This window comes from Tiliqua scincoides, chromosome 10 (genome assembly GCF_035046505.1).
Source record: "Tiliqua scincoides isolate rTilSci1 chromosome 10, rTilSci1.hap2, whole genome shotgun sequence".
In the NCBI taxonomy this organism is placed as follows: domain Eukaryota; kingdom Metazoa; phylum Chordata; class Lepidosauria; order Squamata; family Scincidae; genus Tiliqua; species Tiliqua scincoides.
In genome coordinates, this window is record NC_089830.1 from 14,300,183 (window position 1) to 14,315,882 (window position 15,700).

Sequence of the window (15,700 nt, forward strand, 5' to 3'; positions counted from 1 at the left end):
GCCCCCGATACAGTGTCAGAGAGACGATGTGGCCCTGCTGCCAAAAACTTTGGACACCCCTGCCTTAACCTGATGATAAAAGGCACAAGAGAAGCCCAAGCCCCTGTTTTCTGATCCGTTGGTCAACCTGCACAATCACCGCTGCAGTAAGGGGCTGTGTGAACTCAGGACTCGTTCCCAGGCGCACATTCCAGAGCAACTACCAGTAGTGTCACAGTACAAGTGTTTGTGTGGGGGGGGGGAAGGGGAGTACAGGCCGCCCCAGGTGTCACACTCAGGGCACCTCAAGTGACTCCTACAGCTGGAAAAACACATTTCTTATGTATAAATGTTCCAGGTTGACGGGCACAGCCGAACCCACATATACGTTCTCCTTTTGATTTTGTGTTGCAGGAAAGTCATAGCGTGGCAGGCATCAGTTTTTGACTTCCAATGCAGACATTTCAGGCACTAGGCCTGAAATGTTACTTGTCACAGTGATGACACTGAATATTTTGGGCATGTGGGGGAAAAAAGAATGGGTGGGAGCGAAATCACTTCAATGTTATCAAGGGGGAGGGGCTGCCCACACTAAAGAGAAGCAGGCGTATCCTGAGATTTCCAAGTCTCTTTTTGCAAAGGCGGCGTGACACCAACCCATCTGTTTTCAGAAGACACTTTGGGAAAAAGCTGTGAAATGCTTCTCATGGGGAATCTGGAGCCTAGGCTACAACAGGGATATGTGGGTGGGCTGGTGGTTTTCACACAGCTATATCCTGTGGCCAGGGAGGGTCCAAAAGGAGGAAAGGGGTCACGTGCTTCTAACATTAGAGGCGAACCCAGAATTTAACTGGGAGCTGTCGTCTTCTGATCTATACCACCAGGGCCGTGTTCATGTCTATATGCCACAGGCATACATAATAAGGCAAGGAGCCACAGTCAAATTCCTGCGCATCTCAGCTTTCAATTAAAAAAAAAAAAATAAACAGGGTTCTAGTCCTTATGGCTGCAATGAAAGGCTTTCAGTAATGGGAATAGCAAAAAGGCAACTTCCTAGCCTAGCAAGGCCTTAGTCTGTAAAGTGGTCAGTTTTCAAAGGTGATGTGATGTGCTAGCCCTTATAGTTCCATAGTCAAAAGCACATGGGAAATCCCTGCCAAAGCTAGGGATGTGGCTTGTCAAAGTCAGAGGTGTGGCTGAAGATTGCCAGTACGTGGGGTGGAGCTTCAGCTTGAGCTCGTTTCTCAATGGCAAATTTGGTTACTGCAATAGAAATTTCAGAATAAATTTGGGAGAAAAATGAGAACTTGCATAATTTGGGGTGGTGGTGGACAGGTCGATGAAAGTGTCGACCCAATGTGCGGCGGCAGTGAAGAAGGCCAATTCTATGCTTGGGATCATTAGGAAGGGTATTGAGAACAAAACGGCTAATATTATAATGCCGTTGTACAAATCTATGGTAAGGCCACACCTGGAGTATTGTGTCCAGTTCTGGTCACCGCATCTCAAAAAAGACATAGTGGAAATGAAAAAGGTGCAAAAGAGAGCGACTAAGATGATTACGGGGCTGGGGCACCTTCCTTATGAGGAAAGGCTACGGCGTTTGGGCGTCTTTAGCCTAGAAAAGAGACGCCTGAGGGGGGACATGATTGAGACATACAAAATTATGGATAGGGAGATGCTCTTAACACTCTCACATAACACCAGAACCAGGGGACATCCACTAAAATTGAGTGTTGGGTGGGTTAGGACAGACAAAAGAATATATTTCTTTACTCAGCGTGTGGTCGGTCTGTGGAACTCCTTGCCACAGGATGTGGTGCTGGGGTCTAGCCTAGACACCTTTAAAAGGGGATTGGATAAGTTTCTGGAGGAAAAATCCATTACGGGGTACAAGCCTTGATGTGTATGCGCAACCTCCTGATTTTAGAAATGGGTTATGTCAGAATGCCAGATGCAAGGGAGGGCACCAGGATGAGGTATCTTGTTATCTGGTGTGCTCCCTGGGGCATTTGGTGGGCCGCTGTTAGATACAGGAAGCTGGACTAGATGGGCCTATGGCCTGATCCAGTGGGGCTGTTCTTATGTTCTTATGTTCAAAATGTCAATTGCTAGGAGTGCAGACGCTTATGTTACAATATGGCATTCATACTACCCAACATATGAACGTCTTGGGTAGCTGGCTTCAATAAACTATAGAGAAGCTATGCCGGAGTGGTGGGTAGATATATCTGCAGATAGGAACCATGAATTTTTAATAACTGGAGTCAAACTAGTTTGCATAGGTGAGAAATAAAAAAATTCAGATGGCACAGAGGATCGAGCTTTTCTGGGCATACCTGTGCACTTTCAAATTTCATATTTTTCTACTGCCCTTCCTCCAAGGAACTCAGGGTGATGAACATGTTTCCTCCCCATCTTTGGTCCTCACACCAACCCTGTGAGGTAGGTGAGACTGAGAGTGAGTGACCGACTGGCCCAAGGTCACCCAGGAAACTTAGTGTGTGCTTCCCTTTCTCTCTCCTTCTATTCCAGACTTTGGGTTTTCCAGTACACATCCCAGAAATAATAAAGGATCGTCACTCCATTCCCACTTTTTAAATTAAATATAAATATTTTTGAGTTCTGCAGTAGACAATACATTTGCAATCTCCCCTCTGTATATAAAAATGCAGACTCAAAACAGGCATGATCATAGAATGCCAATGTGGAATCCCATTCATTTAAAAAAAATGAAAAATAAAAACAACCCCCTTCCCCTAGTGACTCTGGAAAACTGAAACAAACAAACAAAAAATAAAACATCCACGGCTGGTAAGGCAAAAGTAACAACAAGGAATAACTTATTTTTCGTATACAAAAATTAAATCCCCCAAATCTTTCAGAGCTTCAATGGCAGAAAAATGTTGAACACTATCGCCACCTCCTGGTCGACTTGGCTCAGTGCAAGTGCCTCTCCACTGTTGGCAACCTAAGTCTTGAAAGACTCTGGTATGGTGCTCTGAATGGTGGTTCTGGAACAGCGTCTAGTGTGGCTGAAAAGGCCGATTCGGGAGTGACAATCCCTTCCACACCGAGAGCAAGTGCAGTCTGTCCCTGGTCTGTTTCCCTGGCTATGAGCCTTCCTTCTTTGCCTCTTATCCTCAGACTGTTGGCCAAGTGTCTCTTCAAACTGGGAAAAGCCATGCTGCACAGCCTGCCTCCAAGCGGGCCGCTCAGAGGCCAGGGTTTCCCACTTGTTGAGGTCCACTCCTAAGGCCTTCAGATCCCTCTTGCAGATGTCCTTATATCGCAGCTGTGGTCTACCTGTAGGGTGCTTTCCTTGCACGAGTTCTCCATAGAGGAGATCCTTTGGGATCCGGCCATTATCCATTCTCACGACATGACCGAGCCAACGCAGGCGTCTCTGTTTCAGCAGTGCATACATGCTAGGGATTCCAGCACGTTCCAGGACTGTGTTGTTTCAACTTTGTCCTGCCAGGTGATGCCGAGAAAGCGTTGGAGGCAGCACATGTGGAAAGCGTTCAGTTTCCTCTCCTGTTGTGAGCGAAGAGTCCATGACTTGCTGCAGTACAGAAGTGTACTCAGGATGCAAGCTCTGTAGACCTGGATCTTGGTATGTTCCGTCAGCTTCTTGTTGGACCAGACTCTCTTTGTGAGTCTGGAAAACGTGGTAGCTGCTTTACCGATGCGTTTGTTTAGCTCGGTATCAAGAGTAAGAGTGTCGGAGATCGTTGAGCCAAGGTACACAAAGTCATGGACAACCTCCAGTTCATGCGCAGAGATTGTAATGCAGGGAGGTGAGTCCACATCCTGAACCATGGCCTGTGTTTTCTTCAGGCTGATTGTCAGTCCAAAATCTTGGCAGGCCTTGCTAAAACGATCCATGAGCTGCTGGAGATCTTTGGCAGAGTGGGTAGTGACAGCTGCATCGTTGGCAAAGAGGAAGTCACACAGACATTTCAGCTGGACTTTGGACTTTGCTCTTAGCCTGGAGAGGTTGAAGAGCTTTCCATCTGATCTGATCCAGAGATAGATGCCTTCTGTTGCAGTTCCAAAGGCATGCTTCAGCAAAACAGCGAAGAAAATCCCAAACAAGGTTGGTGCAAGAACACAGCCCTGCTTCACGCCGCTTCGGATGTCAAAGGGGTCTGATGAGGAGCCATCGAAGACAACAGTGCCCTTCACTTCCTTGTGGAAGGATCTGATGATGCTGAGGAGCCTGGGTGGACATCCAATCTTGGGGAGAATCTTGAAGCGGCCATCCCTGCTGACCAGGTCGAAGGCCTTCGTGAGATCTCTGAAGGCTATAAAGAGTGGCTGTCATTGTTCCCTGCATTTCTCCAGCAGTTGTCTAAGGGAGAATACCATATCAGTGATGGACCTGTTGGATCGGAATCCGCACTGTGATTCTGGATAGACGCTCTCTGCAAGTACCTGGAGCCTCTTTAGTGCAACTCGGGCAAACAGCTTTCCTACAATGCTAAGGAGAGAGATGCCACGGTAGTTGTTGCAGTCACCCCTGTCGCCTTTGTTCTTGTACAGCGTGATGATGTTTGCATCCCTCATGTCTTGAGGTACTCCACCTTCTCTCCAGCAGAGACAGAGGATTTCATGCAGCTCAGTGACGATGATCTCTTTGCAGCACTTGAGGACTTCAGCAGGGATGCTGTCTTTTCCAGGTGCCTTGCCAAAGGCAAGGGAGTCCAGGGCCACGTGAAGTTCTTCTAGGGTTGGTTCACTGTCAAGCTCCTCCAGCACAGGCAGGCACTCAATGTTGTTCAGTGCTTCTTCGGTGACTACATTTTCTCTGGAATATAGCTCAGAGTAGTGCTGCACCCAGCGTTCCATCTGCTGCGTCCGATCCTGGATGACCTCGCCTGTAGCAGACTTCAGAGGGGCAATTTTCTTCTGCGTTGGACCCAGGGCCTTCTTGATACTGTCATACATCCCCTTGATGTTGCCCGTGTCAGCTGCTATCTGTATCTGGGAGCAGAGCTGGAGCCAGTAGTCGTTAGCACATCTCCTGGCAATCTGCTGGTCTTTGCTGCGAGCAACTCGGAGGACCTGCAGGTTGTGCTCACTGGGACAGGCCTTGTATGCTGCTTGAGCTCTCCTCTTTTCCTCAATGACTGGTGTCCACTCCTCAGAGTGGGCTTCAAACCAGTCTGCCGTCTTGTTGGTCTTCTTGCCAAATATGCACAAGGCATTGTTGTAAACGGCATTCTTGAAATGTTCCCATCTGTTGGATGCGATTGCATCGACCGGGCCTGGAAGAGATTCCTCAAGCGCTCGTACAAATTCCTCCACTTTTCTCTGATCCCGGGTCTTGCTGGAATCAATGCGAGGTCTTCCTTCCTTTTTCGTGTGGTACAGTCACTTTGTTTGCAGTTTCACTCTGCTGCACACCAGGGAGTGGTCGGTGTCGCAGGCAGCACCCTGATAGCTGCGTGTGATCTTGATGCTGGGAAGGCTGGAGCGTCTGGTGAGAATCAGGTCGAGCTGGTGCCAGTGCTTTGATCTAGGGTGTCTCCAAGAGACTCCATGTTGGGGCTTCGTGTTGAAGAACGTGTTGCTGACACAGAGACCGTGATGACAGCAAAACTCTAGCAGGCGTTGGCCATTTTTGTTCATCTTCCCAGTGCCGAACTGACCTAAGCAAGTGGGCCACGAACTGTTATCAGCACCAACGCTAGCATTGAAATCGCCGAGGATGAACAATGGCTCTTTTACGGGGATCTTCTTGATAGTGGTGGCCAGATCAACATAGAATTTGTCTTTGGCTTCTGCTGGAGACAACAGTCGGTGAGAGTGACAGGTCCTGCTGATAACTGGAGCTGCAGGGACAAAATTCTTTCACTTCCCACAGTAGGTGGGATGATGGATTTCAGCAGGGTATTTCTGACCGCAAAGCCAACACCATGTTCCCTGGTTTTGTTTGGTGGTTTTCCCTGCCAGAAAAATGAGAAATTTCTCTCCTTGACAGATTCGGAATCTGGCAGCCTAGTCTCTTGAAGGGCGACGATGTCCATCTGCAGTCTGCTCAGCTCCATGTCGATGACAGCTGTTTTGCATGCATCGTCTATTACTTGCAGGTCATCAGAGAAGCCAGGTGTCATTGTCCTTACATTCCAGGTGCCCAGCTTTAGGGCAGGAGTTTTCTGTTTTCTGTTGCATGGTGCAGAGTTGTCGATCCGCTTGTCGGTTTTCACCCTAAACCCCACGCACCCCGTGAGGTTAACGGACCGTGGCGAGGCAACACCTTACTGGCTGGGGACTGCCCAGCGAGATGCAATTATCTCTCCCACCGTCGGAAACAGCCCCTGGCGTCACGCTCTACGGCAATCAAGGGAAAACTTATAACTGGTAACTGCTGCTTCCCGTGTTGTGCTGACACCATATGGCGAAGTTGGAGTATCCTCTCCAGTGGAGGGGGAAGAGAGTGGAGAAGAAAGAGAGGGGTTTGTGGTTATCAGGAAATTGAAGAGGGAGCAGTGGTGAGACAAACGGGTTGGTAGGGGGACCAGGTGGCTGGAGGAAGTAGCTGCCTTTGGGAGAGCTCCGTCTCCACAAGGTTATTTTTCAAGTTTTTAGTGCCTTCTGTCCTAGGATTTGATAAGAAAAGATATTTTATATTTTGGCGGAGAGTCGGCTCTTTGGAATGCACATCAATTGCATTTAATTAGACACTATCAGCCCTAATTTGTCAAACAAGATAAAGATTTGCTACAGCAGCCATCTTGAAGGGAAAGCCGTTGCTAGTAGCTTTTAACAACATTGCTATGTATAAAAACTGATTTTGCTGGAATGCAGAATTGTATGTTTAAAATTAACTTGAAGTGAAAGGAAAACAGCTCTCCAAACAAGAGTAGCCGGTTCTGTTTTTACAGTTTCAGTTTTATTTACACAAGTGCTTTAATTCCAACTTTCAAGATGGTGGTTACTAGGGCACAGAGTGCTCGTTCTCCCACACAAGGGAATAAGTCCAAGTGTATTCAAAGGCTAACGGATGATTTTTGTGTTTCTTCTAAAGTAGGTTCTACTCATGAAAAGTCTTTTTTAAATGAAACTCTAAATGTCGATACAGCCGCTTCTCCAATTAGGAATGTGCATAGTGACCCTGCAGATAATAGCCTGTTTTACAAACCCTATGTGTTAGGGAAAACTATGACATGGACTTAGTAAATGAGGGGCTTGATACTTCACTTGATATTTCACTTGATACTGGAAATTGGTCTTTGGATCCTAATTTATTTCAGAAGCTTACGTGGCCTGTTGTGGGATCTTATAATATTTCAGAAGACCCCAAAATGACTATACAAGATACTCCGGACGAAGTTTTTTCCCGTAATCTTACTGGTGCTAATGATGGACACTCTAGCTTTTTCTGCTCTCAGATGCGTGATCGATGTTTCCATATGGCTATATCGACTAAGGCAATATTTGAGAAGTTAAGTATGATGCATCAAGAAATTATGGGAATGAAAGCTTTATTACAACTCAATGTAAATTTAATAAGTGATGGAATTTTAAGAGCAGCTCCAACTATTGATCCTCTTAAACCCATTGGAGATCAGCAGACAGTGGATGTAACAACAATTGGAGTTAGAGATGTCAATGAAAGATCTAGCCGAATGGAGAAACAAGTTATGATCCCAAGAAGTCACGATTGTCAGCTGAATGATGCACAAGATAATTTGCAACCTTCCTTTGATTTCCAACCTTGTCAGGTTGGACTCAAGTATAATCAGGACTCAAGTATAGAAGAATTAAGATCAAATTTGACCTTTTTTAATAATGACCTCATAGTTATCGATGATTGGCATGATGAAGAAAATAATATTAGTCCCATTGCTTCTGCTACAGATAGGATTCCTGCACCGTCTTCTCAACTTTATTCTAAAGGTTTGATCCTTCCTTGTAGAGCAATGGAATATTCCTCTACCTTGGAGGCTGATCCAAATTCTAATGGTTATTACATTACTATAAATAATTGGCCCCTGGGTCGTCCAACTAATACATGGAGGTCTGCCAGAGAAGTTGAACAGACCATAAAGAAGATCCTGGGTGAGGATTGGAATGCAAAAGAGTCTTTTTTTTTTTTTTTTTTTTTTTGGTATTTGTCGATATCCAAATAATCCTGATATAAAATGGGGAAGAATTCTGTTAATTTTTAGCAATCTGGAACATGCACACCATTTCTGGGGACTATAAATTTGAGTTTATGCAAATATCTTTTAAATGGGGTCTGAATGATAAATTTGATAAAAATTTTCAGCCCCCTAGAAGGGAAAAAAAGGGAAGGTTTGTAGCTAAATATGCCTCATGGCAAGGGAAAAATAAATCAACTTCCCAGTTTAAGTCCAGAAATGACTTTGGAAAACATAGCGGGACAGCTAAGGACTTAATCAGACGAATTAGGGGACCGGAGCCTTGTCCCTCCTTTGTGACCTTTCCGAATAATATAGCCCTTAAACAGGTCTCAGATAAGTTATTCTGCAAAAGTAAATCATGCAGAATTGAGGAACCATTGCCTGAGAATTTTAAACCCTTGGGTTATTATAACTATCAAACGGTTCAGCGAGCCCCATTTTATGATAGGGATTGACCAGAATGGTGAAGGCCTCATACTCAGTCTATAAATCTTTTATCCTGGAACATTGCTGGCTGGCAAAATAAGTTAATTGACCCAGATATTACTCAGTATCTGTTATCCTTTGAAATTATATGTCTCCAAGAAACATGGCTTACAGATTCTGAAAGCCCTTTTTTGCAGGGTTGTAATGTATGGCATATGTCTGCGGTCAAAGTTTCTTTTCAAAGAAGAGGGAGTGGAGGTTTGGCCCTTTTTATTGCAGCTACCACAGGCCTGGAAGGCACAGAACTCACCTGTTTGTCTTCTAATTATTGGCAAGTTATACTGATTAAGGGATGCAGAAGGAGTTCTTGGATTTGTATAAATGTATATATTCCCCCGAGAATTGTGAACTCAGCAATTGTCATTTGGGATCCTTTTGGGGGTTTACTTGACACATTAACTGTTGAATATCCTAATATCCCCTTTATGATCTGTGGGGATTTCAACGCCAGAATCGGTGACAGTCTCAAAATGGAGTTGGCTTTTGGTATTGAGTCAGAAGTGAGTCATTGTCCATTTAGAGTGTCTTGTGATAAAATGATCAATAATTATGGTCGCTCTCTAATGAAGTTAATATTCCAATTCCAGCTCATTTGTTTAAATGGTTCCAATCTGGATAGCTCCAGAGGATACTATACATTCCTTAGGGATAAAGGGGCAAGTGTAATAGACTATATTTTTTGTTCAAATGTTCTGTTTGGATGGATAAACTGTATGGCAATAGGAGATAGAGCGGACAGTGATCATCTTCCACTTATGATGTCCTTTAACTGTAATTCAATTCATACAAGGGTGTTGACGAATACTACATTGCAAGGTTTGGAACAAGGAGTTAGAAGATTAAAATGGTCATTGGAGATTGATACAAGTGCTAGAGCCTTGTTGTACTCTGAACAATTACTAGAGAAAAGAAGGCAGGTGATACAGTCCCACTCTGATATAGGTGGGACTTACCAGCAAATTATTATGGCTCTTAGACCCGTAGTATCGGCTCCCTTTCAAAAGAAGTCGAAGAAGGGCAATGATTCATGGTATGATAAAGAATGTATTATGCATAAAAAGCAGTTAACTAGAACACTGAGATATGCAAAAGTCGCTGCCAATAAAGAAGCTATGGAATGTTATTTGACTACTCGCAAGGCGTATAAACGACTTCTCCAAAATAAAAAAGAAAGGCTTTTATGTAGCAAATTGGAAGGCCCTGGAAGCTGCAACGAAAGAAAAAAATCAAATTCAATTCTGAAGTTTAATTAATAGAGGTTTCTTACATCAAACCAGAGGAATTGTAAATTCTATCTCACCTGTAACCTGGATTTCTCACTTTAGTTATATCTTTGGGAGTGAGATAGACTTTCCCTTACCATCAGTAGATATACCTAACTGCTCTGAATGGCCTCCGGTCTCATGTAATGAAACTGTACAATTGATTGAGATTATGAGGACAGGTAAGGCGCCAGGTGATGATATGATACCAGCGGAGATCTTTAAGTTGGACCTGCATTGGTGGTCCCCTATTTTTGCCAATCTTTTCACGTGGATTAATCACTCCGGTAGAGTGCCTTCCGAATGGTTAAATAGCATAGTGATACCTAGATATAAAAAGGGTGATCCTAAGGAACCCTCAAACTATAGGCCTATCAGTTTAATCAATGTGGCAGCAAAATTATATGCCAGATTTTTATTGAATAAACTTATAGAGTGGGATAACAGCCAGGCTATTATTCATGATGAACAGGCTGGATTTAGAAAAGGCAGGAGTACTATTGATCAAGCATTTATATTACATCATTATATATGTAAATACACCAAGCATGCTAAAAGATCTCTTTATTTGGCCTTTGTGGATTTTACATCAGCTTTTGATTTAATTGATAGAGAGAGGCTGTGGACCAAATTATCCATGACCAATATAGATAAACGCCTATTGTGGCTTATTGAGATATTACACAGCCAAAATACACTTCAAGTGCGATTAGGCAATTTAGGTTATTTGACCAAAAAGATCCAGGTCAATAGGGGGGTTAAACAGGGCTGTATATTAGCTCCTTTTTTATTTAACTTTTATGTAAATAATTTGATCCCACAAATGTCCTCTCTATCTTTTTTTCCTCCTTCTATAGGAGATAGGAAGATTTCTATTCTGCTGTATGCAGATGATTTAGTTATGATGTCTCAGAATCAAATTGGACTTAAGAGGATGTTGTATAGATTTGGTGAACTTTGCAAGGAAGAGCATTTAAAAATAAATTACTGTAAAACTAAGATCATGATTTTTGGGAAGGGCTCTGTCAATCATAAATGGAAGCTTGATGGGCATGTTATAGAACAGGTAAATTCATTTAAATATCTTGGCATACAATTTTCAAAGAGTCTGACCTGGAAACAACATAGTGAGATGATTTTAATCTCCAGTGCCAGACAGATGGGTTTGTTAAAAAAAATTTTTTATGCTAGAGGCAGACAGTTAATTCCCCCACTGATTAAATTTCATGAAGCAAAGATCTTACCTCATATGTTATATGGGGCAGAGTTGTGGGGAGACTCATTTAAGGGAAACTTAGAAGTCTTACAAAATAAATTTTTGAGACAAATATTAGGACTGTCTCCAGGCACTCCTGCGGTTCATATTAGAGCAGAGCTAGGACTGCCATCTTTAGCCATTAGAATGGACCTTGCTTACTTCCGATTTTGGAGAAGGATCAATGCTATGGAAGAGTCAGCTCCAGCAAAAGAATGCTAGAACGAACAGATGCTTATTGGAGGATGGGTCAATCAGGATTTTTTTAAGTTAAAGTATTTTAACCTGGAGTATGACAAGTTTCTGTGCCTGAGTCCTAAAGAGCTCAGGGAATGGATTTATGACTGGGAAACTTACCAAGACAAAGTTTCTTTATGGGAATCTCGATATTCGAGCTGGTATCCCCATATTAACATCCAGCATATGATGTCCATTTATTTTGAGACTCTGACTTACCCACAGTTAAGAAGAGCTTTTACTGAACTGAGATTTCAACAAATGCCTTCAGCATATTTAGAGGGTAGATATAAAAAAATTTCTATAGCAAAGCGCCTTTGTGTTTATGGATGTGGGCAGGTTGAAGATGTGTTACATTATTTACTGATTTGCCCCTTATATGGGAATCCGAGAAGCCGTTTTTTGGAACCAATAGTAAAATCCCTGTGTGGTTATTCCCCTGAACAATTAGTTTATTATCTACTTGAGGATTTACAATCAAATGTTACTTTTGCTGTGGCACATTTTGCCCTTGCGGCTAAAAAGATAAGATCGTGTTTTATTCAATTTGTTAATAACTGAGTTTTACTGTATGGCACTATTATACTAAAGTATATATACATTTTATATATTTTATTTTTCTTTCCAAATGTAATGACCTATGGTTAAGCAATGAAGGATTTGATTGATTGATTGATTGATTGATTGATTGATTGATTGATTGATTGATTGATTGATTGATAAATTTTGACAAACGGGATGCAGTGGGGAGGGGGAAGAGAGGGGTTTGTGGGTATCAGGAAATTGGAGAGGGAGCAGTGGTGAGACAAATGGGATGGAGGGGGGAGGGGGAAGAGAGGGTTTTGTGGGTATCAGGAAAGCCTAGCACCCATGCTTAGAGATTTCCCAAGATCATGCGTCTGGAGCAGAGTCTGGAGTCTTTCCTTCCTGGGCAAGTCTATCAGTGAGCAAAGAGCGAGAGAGTCCTGTAGTCCCATTGCCGACTCCGTGTCCTAGCACCATTTTGAAAGTGCTGAGCTGCTGGCTGCTTCCACTAGCGCTCTTGGCCTGGCAGCCAGCCACGTCCACCATTTTGAAGTCAGACCTAGACCAAGACTTCTTAATAAGCCATGAAAACTTGTTTCCAGTTTCAGCAGAGATGTGCCTTTGGCTGTCCAAAATCCACTTTCACGTCCTGACGTGGAGGTGGCTAAAAACAGTTTCCTCTCACGCTCCCCAAGAGAGATGGACCTGGCTACAGATGAAGATGACTTACAAGCAGGCTATTGGCCATCTTGACAGCAACTCTGCGTTGCTAAGCTAGCCTGGCAGCCATCTTCCCCGGAGGATGAGAATGGCATGTCTCAGCCCAGGTCTTCGGCACCGAGTCTATCTGGCTGTTTTGGAGTCCATTAGCCACATGAAGTGTCCGCTCCCTGTTCTCTCCCTTCTGAAGACGACCGGAGGTTGGCAGGGGTCAGGCACGAGTCATACGTGGGTCTGCATGCGTTGGTGGGCAGGGCGCCCATAGTCGGACTGCTGGGACAGGGAGGTATAAGAGAAGCGGGAGCAGCCCAAGGTCTTACTGGCCTGGTCCGACTGCTCATACCCGCTCTCGGCCTTCTCGTAGCTGCTGGGCTTGACGTAGCTGGTGAAAGCCCGGCTGTAGGGGGCTGTGAGGTAGGCCGTCCCGCTGTACATGCTTTCCTGAGGGAAAGGTCGCTCGTGTGGGTCATAGGCTGCACGAGAGCCTGGTGTACCCAGGGTGTACCGGTGGGCATACTCATACAACTTGGGCTGGACCGGCCCAGCGGAAGGGTAGAGAGAAGATGCCCCAAACAAAGGTCGGGTGGTTGGCGTGTACTCAGAGAAGCTGCTTCCTAAACATTGCTCCTCAAGGGCGCGGACCTTGTAGTAGCCATTGGTGGGATCCTGGGGAGGACAAAGACAGAAATGCCAATGAAGCAAGGTTAAGGTACCACCAAATTATTTGGAGGGCCGATTCACAGTGTGGTGCAATGGTTAGAGCATTGGACTACAACAAGGGAACCCCAGGTTCACCTCCCATAGCTGCTTTAGGAAAGAATGAAAAGAATGGACCAGTTATGGAGAAGTTCACAGGTAGGCCTCTTTGCCGTCAGGTGTGGTGGGCACTAGGTTAGACAGCATTAAGAGAGCATTAGACCCACTGCCCACAAATCTGCTATCCTAACTATTAGTGGAGAACAGAACTTTTCTGTTTCAAAGGCAGGATGCCAGCAGGTACCACCTGCTGAGGAAAAGATGCCAGGGATGATGTTCGTGTTCTAAAAACACTGGGAAGGCAGGGTATACATGTCTTAAATCAATGAATAAATGTCACCATCACACCCTGCTTTTGAGCATGTCGATTCATCTGGTTGGCACTTGTGGAAAGAGAAGGACCTTTTGGCATCACCCAGTAAGGCCACACATCTCTGGGGGTTCAAAGTGTACATTACTGTACACATCTTTGCTGGACCACACTGACTTAGAGCCTCAGTTTGGGTGGATCTACTGTGAGTCTCCCACACTCCCAGTTGAGCTCACCTTCAGTTCTTGGCTCCCCGTCACCATGGGCTCCTTGCCATCACCCTCTGTCTCACTCGGCCGGCTTGGGCTGCTATCGCTCGTGGTGATCTGCACAAGGATATCTGCTTTGGAGAGCTGCGCGCCCCGCTTGGCTGCAGGATTTATGGACAGACAGAGGTGTGAGCTGAAAACTTGGTCTTCTACAGGATTTCACTCCAGGGGATTTAAACAATGACATCTGCGCACATTCCAGATCTTGGAGAGCTCTGGGATGGGCATGAGAAAACACCAGGAAGTGGCAAGATGCACTGAAGCCCTTCTCTGATCTATCCCTATGTAGATTGGGTAGCATTATTCAATGGAGGCATGGGTGGATCCATATCCCCTTGGGCAGCTAGCTGGGAGAAGAGCAGGCCCATATATCTGCTGTTCGCAAGCTCCACTGGTGCCACCATTCCACCCACTGGTTTTCCCAAGAAACCGTGCAGGGGCAAGTGTCTGCGGGACCCCAGGAAAACTGCTCAAATGGTTGCGTCTGGAGCCGCAGTCCGTAGCAGGGAGATGTCAGGCCAATGGAAAAGGAGGGGGAGAGGCTTTGAAGACCAGGTGGGGATATTCAGTGGGCCTAACCAAGTCCACAGACCAGAGGAGCTCAGAGGAAGAGGGAATAACCCTGCCTCTATCCAGCATTCTGACAATGCAGCCTTAACTATAGGCTGGCAGCAAACAGATCATTTGATTTTGTACCCCAACTTTCTCCCCAAGGATTGGTGACTCAAGGATTGGTGACGTGGGCTGCAGCTCAGGGGCACAAGGCCCCACGTAATTCCTGGGAGGGCTGAGAACCGTTGGTTGGCAACCTTCAGTCTCAAAAGACTATGGTAGAAGCCTGCAGCACCCAGTATTCCCAAGCGGTCTCCCATCCAAGGATTAGCCAGGCCTGACCCTGCTTAGCTTCTGAGAATGACACCTCACCTTTCCCACAGCGCTTCCGTCGGTAGCAGAAAGAGATGACAACCACCAGGAGCAGGAGAACAGCAACCCCGGAGGCAGCTAAGCCCCCCATGATCAGGACGGACAAGACCTCTGCGGGGAGAATTCATGCCTTTAATTACTGGCATTTGATTTCATGCCATCTTAAATGATACCTTGTGCTTTCTTCTGGTTGGGGACCAGAGCACGAATGCAAGTCAAAAATGGACGGGTGTCAAAGCAGACTTAGCTTGAAAATTTATTTTGGCCAGCAAAAAAACATAACTTTTTTGGTTGCAATCCTACCCTGCGCTGGAACAGGCAAGCCAAGAGGCTTGTGTTGTATCCAGCACAGGACAGGGGCCCAAGGCGGCCCAGCCAGAGGCAAGAGGAAACTTTTCCCCTTACCTCCGGTTAAGGTGACTTTTCCCCTATGGGTCTCCTTGGACTTGTGCCACCTCCTGAGGTGGCACAAGTCCAAGGACAGCGGAGTGGCTTGGAGCTGCTCCAAGCTCCCCGGGAACGGGGGTTGGGATCCAGCATAAGCGCTGGATCCCAGCCCCGCCTCCCGCTCCCCACCTGCCCACCGCCTGCCCTCCTCCCACCCAGGAATGCCTCCCTCCCCACCTTCCTTCCCGCCCACCCCAGAGGCTTGCATCAGCCCAGGCTGAACACAGCTGGAAGAGCAAAGTGATGAACGTCAAGTGCAGTGATTCCCAAACTGAGGCTCCCTGGGAAGCCATGGAATCCAGCCAGGGGAGATGCAGAATCCTGGTGAAAATCTGCCACCCTATACACTATAGGATTGTAGCCCTAATGGGGAGCTG